The 6,274-nt window shown below is 43.9% G+C and overlaps 1 pseudogene; it reads right to left on the reverse strand.

The window, feature by feature from the left end:
• The window catches only part of LOC100398250 (serine/threonine-protein phosphatase 2A catalytic subunit beta isoform-like), a 29,519-nt pseudogene extending 27,060 nt beyond the window's left edge, over nucleotides 1-2,459 (reverse strand).
• Nucleotides 2,460-6,274: the final 3,815 nt, after the last annotated feature.

Genomic DNA, 6,274 nt, shown 5'->3' on the forward strand with positions numbered 1-6,274 from the left:
CGCGCCATTGCACTCCAGCCTGGGTAACAAGAGCGAAACTCCATCTCAAAAAAAAAAAAAAATCTCTTGAAACTGGGAGGCAGAAGTTGCAATGAGCTGAGATTGCACCACTGCACTCCAACCTGGATAATAAAAGACTCTGTCTCAAAAAAAATAAAAAAAAAAAGTTTAGCCAGGTGTGGTGGCGGGTGTCTGTAATCCCAACTACTCTGGAGGCTGAGGCAGGAGAATCACTTGAACCCAGCAGGCGGAGGTTGCAGTGAGGTGAGAACGTGCCACTGTACTCCAGCTTGGGTAACAGAGTGAGATTCCATCTCAAAAAAGAAAATACAGAATTTTAGTTCCCTCTCAGGTGACAATCCAAACTTTGAACAGTCCCAGGATGAGGGCGTGTCTCCATAGCTCATCACGCGAATGCATCCAGCCAGCAGAAGGCAAAAGAAACCATCATTTCTATAGTTTTGGGTACTTACTTGCATTGTTGCATTTGACATGTATTGTTACTTATTTCCCAGTTCCCAGACTAGAGGCTCCAGGGGCGGGCAGCATCTCTTTATACAGCTGAAAAAAGCAGCAGTTTTGGAGACAGACAGATGGAGATTCAAACTCTATCTCTGCTAATTATAAGCCAGGGATTTGGAAAGGTGTTTATCCTTCCTAAGCCTCAGTTTCCTCATCCATGAAATGGAGAGGAGAGAAACAGCCTTAAAGGGCTGTCAGGAGAATTAAATGAGGGGCACCTGTAAAGCACTCAGGACAGCATCTGGCATTTGGCATGTACTCAAGGGAGCTTGGGCTCTGTCTGTCTCCTGGGTGTCTGGCACAGAGTCGGGAACAGGTGGGCTGGTATTTGGGTTAGTGGAGATAAACAGAATGGAATTGTTACTTTCCCAGCTCATCCGGCCTGTGGACACAGCAGGCTCTGGCAGCCACAGAAAGCCAGAGGTGCAGATATCAGGAATGGACTTGGACAGGGTAATGTGCCCTGGAGGACTGAGGACATGGGCAGAGAGAGGACAGACATCATCTGCTACACCAGCTAACTTGACTTTTACGTTTTGGTAGAAAAAACTCTGACTAGACTCCAAATTGAATCTGGGATGCGGAAGGACTATTATCAGACTCGTGCTGTGGCAAACAGAAAGGAGCCATTATTTCTAGGCCTGAGGTGGGGTCAGGCTGCGGTGGACTTCCAGCTGTCTCTGCAAATCTACTTTCCACTCCTTCCATACCAATAGACTTTCCCTCAGGAGATGATCGCCCTGCAAGGGACTACATTTCATGGCCTCCCCTGTGGCTAAAATGTGGCCCTCTGCCTAAATGTGATAGAAGGGGAGTGGGCAACCTCTGTTACTTGCTTCAAAGACAATTGTCCTTCCTCTGCTTCCTTTCTTTTTTTTTAATTGCATTTTAGGTTTTGGGGTACATGTGCAGAACATGCAAGATAGTTGCATAGGTACACACATGGCAGTATGTTTTGCTGCCTTCCTCCCCTTCACCCACATTTGGCATTTCTCCCCAGGCTATCCCTCCCCAGTTCCCCCCCACTGTCCCTCCCCTATTCCCCCCAATAGACCCCAGTGTGTAGTACTTGCTTCCCTGTGTCCATGTGTTCTCATTTTTCCTCACCCGCCTATGAGTGAGAATATTGCTATCCCCATTCCTTCAGAGATGTGAATGCAGACATGGCAGGAACCTAGCTTTGACCATGCAGATGAGGACAGCGCTGGGAGGGAAGGCACAAGGGGCAGCCTGAAGAAAGATGTAGGTGGGGACGGTGGCAGCCCACCTAAGTGAGTGGTAGCAAGGCTTGGTTTGTGACTGGCTGTGGGTGCAGGGCTGCCAACCAGAATGGGAAGCCCAGAAGCTGCCAGAGGATGAACAACAAGTAGCAGATCTACAATGTGGAGGGCTTGGAAATTTAAAATGACAATTACAAGTGGAAAAGGGGATGGTGTTTTAGTTGGGATATGCATTAGGCTAAAGAAACTGGGACCCAGACATGCAGTAGCTTAAGCAAGGTAGAATTTATTTCTCTCTAACCCAAGTGTCCACGCATGAGCAGTCTGGGTCTGGTATGGTTGCTCCTTGGTGACAGGGCCTGAGCTGCTTCTGTCTTATTGCTTGTGTTGGTCCAAGTTTTATTTTCCACTTGGTTAAGCTGGAAATGTATTTATCAGAAGCTCCCTCCCTATGTAGCGGGATCTGGCCCACAGAGGAAGTGGGATGAGAATGGGGAGGTGGAAGTGAAGCAACAGCAATTGTTCTCTGAAGGGGAGATTTGGCAACAGACAGGTGCAGAGGTTGTTGGCAGGCACCAGCTTGTCCTTGCTCTCCTCTGCCCCACATTCAGCACCTCTTCCCAAATTCTGGGCCTGCTGGCCACAGTGGCCCCAGGCCCACTGCCAGAGGCTTGGACTCACTGAAGAGGTAGCTACACAGAGGCCACGGTTTCCCATAGATCCCTCCACACGCTCCTGCTTCAGTAGCTGAATGCACTTGGCTTCGTAGATTTCCCAGCAAGCTCCAATATGTGCTCCATGATAGTTCTTCAGGATCGTGACTCATCCCCGCTTCGATCCCTCATCTCCCCAGTCCAGACTGTCACTTCCTCAGCTTCTTCTCCAATAGTGCAAAGTCTAATGCCTGTCATCAATCTTTCATCCCAGCCATGTAAATCAAACTGATCCTCAGTTTTCTCCACTGCTGGCTGAGGTTTTGGCTTTTTATTTATTTTTTTTTTTGTGAGTCTGATCAGTTTTCATTCATTCATCTAATTTCTTGCTTCCAGAGGTTTTACTCCTGTCGTCTCTCCTGTTCTCCCTGCCTTTAGAGATTTATGTTTTTTTCAAACACTACTATAGTTTTAGTGAGGTTTCAGAGGGGAGGGAAATTCGATGTTCATTCAGTCTACCGTCTTAACTCAGAAGTCTTCTCAATACTCCATCTTCCTTCATATACAATAGACTGTGTTTACAGTTTTTGGTTTTCTTTTAAGTTTTTAAATTTTAAAAATTTTTAATTTTTTTAGAGACCTGCTCTTTTTCAGAGCCTTGCTGTGTTGCCCGGCCTGTAGTGCAATCATAGTTCACTGTAACCACAAACTCTTGGGCTCAAGCTATCCTCCTGCCTCAGCTTCACAAATACTTGAGAATATAGGCGTGTATTACAAGGCCTGGCTAATTTTTAATGTTTTTGTAGAGAGAGGGTCTTGCGACATTGCCCAGGCTAGCCTTGAACTCCAGGCCTCAAGTGATCCTCTTACTTTGGCCTCCCAGAGTACTTGGATTACAAATGTGAGCAGTTTCTTAAACAGACTGAGCGTCATACCTCTGTGATTCAGCACATAATCACCCCTCCCTCCACTGTACCCCCCAAGCCCTTACCCTGCCATCCTGGCCTTCCTTCCCTATATTGATGCCCGCCCATCCTTAGAGACAGTTCTCTGGGAAGCTTCTTCTGGTGCTGTGACTGTGTTAGATGCCCCTCCTGTGGGTCCGAAAGCACCCCATCACTTTCCCCACTATAATACTGCTCCCTTCCTAGTGCTGAAATTGTCTTTGTAACCCTGGTGTCCGTGACAATGCCTGGAATATGAGCAATGCCAATAAATGTTTGGTAAATGAATCAACGAAATAGACACCCGTTTTGCAGACTCCTTTGCTTTGTTTGCATAATGAGAATCAGAGAAAGATAATGTTTACCTAAAAAGGAAGAGGATCTGGCATGGAGGAGGGAGAGAGGAATCGTGTACAACTTAAGGGAGCCATGTAAAATGTTATGAATTTTACTGTTCTTAAAAAGTGATTCTTAGAACTTTAATAGATGACCATACTATTTTAAGTTTAGCTGTACAAAGAGCCCTGAGCAAACTAATCTATGGTATTCAAGGTAAAGGTTGTGGTTATGCTTGGGGGAGTGGTAATTGGAAGGGGAATTAGTAGGAGCATCTAGGGTGTGGGCAATGTTCTGTTTCTTGGTCTAGGTACTGGTTACATGAGTGTGGCTAAATATGTAAAAATTCATCATGCTATATGCTTATGATTTTTACACCTTTTTTTTTTTTTTTTGAGACGGAATCTCACTCTGTTTCCCAGGCTGGAGTGCAGTGGCACAATCTCAGCTCACTGAAACCTCTGCCTCCCAGGTTCTAGCAAATTCTCTTCCCTCAGCCTCCCAAGTAGCTGGGACTACAGGCGCATGTCACCATGCCTGGCTAATTTTTTGTATTTTTTTTAAGTCAAGACGGGGTTCACTTTGTTGCCCATGCTGATCGTGAACTCCTGAGCTCAGGCAATCTGCCCACCTCAGCCTCCCAAAGGGTTGGGATTACAAGTGTGAGCCACCATACCCGGCCTGATTTTCACACTTTTTGTATTTCTGTTATACTTCCAAAAAAAGTTTACAAAATATAAGTAAAATTTTTTAAATGGCAAAACTACAATAAACCAGTCCTAAACTTCTTTCTCCAGAACACCATCTCAATTCCATCATGCTTGTCAATCTTCCCAAGTATTTAAACCTGCAAACAGATGGGTGTGTTTTTTCATATCCTCTTGAGTTCTGATTCAATATATGTTGCATGCAATTATTTTAAAAGGTTGGGTCATTTAAAAAACTCCCATTATGTACAACAGGAAACAAGGCACTAATTATATAAACTTGGGGGTTGTTGGATACTCTATGAGTCCATATTTTCACAGATTTAAAAGGTGCCTTTCAAGTGATTATCATACTCATGACAGGGGCATGAGCTGTTTCTCTTGGAGACAGTAATATATCTCTTAGATGGATATCTGGAGACCCAGAATTTGAAATTATAACTGTTGAGTTTTGAAAACATATTGTAGCTGGCCGTAGATTTTGAAATTATAACCATTGAGTTTTATGCACATATTATGGCTCCATTAAGTGCTTGCTGGATGAAAACCTTTCTGGAGATTTTCCAACCACAGTCTGGTTGGAAGCTTCCACCAAAGCTTGAAGCTCTGTTTGCATAACAAGCATAGTTTTTATGTGGATTGTATATTTATGGTGGTTCTGGGGGGCTAATGGAAGTTTTATGGAGGCTTAACCACCCCTTCTTGCAATTACTGAAGCTGAAAAGGGGCAGTTCTTTCTTTTGGTCTAGAAAGTGGCCAATGCAGATCATCTCAGTGTAATGCTTTACATGTTGGGGCAGAGGAATAAAGAGATGGTTCTGGAGATCAGGTGAGGGGTACCTAACTAGCCAGAGGCTTGAAGGGGTTCCCACAAATGGGGTTGGTGAAACAAGTCTTGTTTGCCATGTGTTTTTGAACCTCAAAGTTAGAATATATGATTTAAAAAGTATTCATTTCCTTATTCACTGATTTCCCTCCCTCTCTCCATTCCTTCCTCACTGCCTCTTTCCCTCCCTCCCTCTCCTTCCTTCCTTTTTTCCTTCCTTACCTCCTTCTTTATTTCTTCTCTTTCCCTTTCTTTCTTGAGATAGGGTCTTGCTCTGTCACCCAGGCCAAAGTGTGGTGGTGTGATTGCGGCTCACTGCAGCACTCAAGTGATCCCCACCTCAGTCTCCCAAGTGGCTGGGACTACAGGCACTTGCCACCACACCTGGCTGATCTTGTTTTTAAATGTTTTTCAAGAAATGAGGTTTCACTATATTGCCCAGGCTGGTCTCAAACTGCTGGGCTCAAGCAATCCTCCCACTTTGGCCTCTCAAAGTGCTGGGATTATAGGCATGAGCCACTGTGCCTGGCCCATTTATTTTCATTAAGTCTCATAGGGGTACCATAACAAAATCACAGTTACATACGTAACACCTATTTTATTAATAATAACAACATTCCAAGAAATCAGAACTATCTCCCCAAATATGAATTGTATGGTAATGTTAACTATGGTATATTCTTCAATTAAGAATTAATTCTTAGGTTTGACAGCATATTTTAAAACTGGCTTTTTCCTTATCTTTTACTACATTGTCCCCTAAACGTATTATTGCAGTACTAGTGTATAATTATACTGTATGTTCATATATAATAGTAATTTACATGATTATAGGCCCTATATGAAACAGATGTCTTTGTGAGATTATGAAGGACATCAATTAGTTCTGAGGAGAATATGAATTTTATCCCCAAGCTCATCTGCTTGTTGACAGCCTCTGAATTTAACCTGATGTTCAGAATAGCTTCATTCCATGTATCTCTCAAGAGTGTAGTACTGAATTCACTGCCCCTCAAATCTTCCCAGCACTCAGTTTAGAGAACAACCTTTCTGAGGAAATAGCAGC

This window comes from Callithrix jacchus, chromosome 7 (assembly GCF_049354715.1).
Source record: "Callithrix jacchus isolate 240 chromosome 7, calJac240_pri, whole genome shotgun sequence".
In the NCBI taxonomy this organism is placed as follows: Eukaryota; Metazoa; Chordata; class Mammalia; order Primates; family Cebidae; genus Callithrix; species Callithrix jacchus.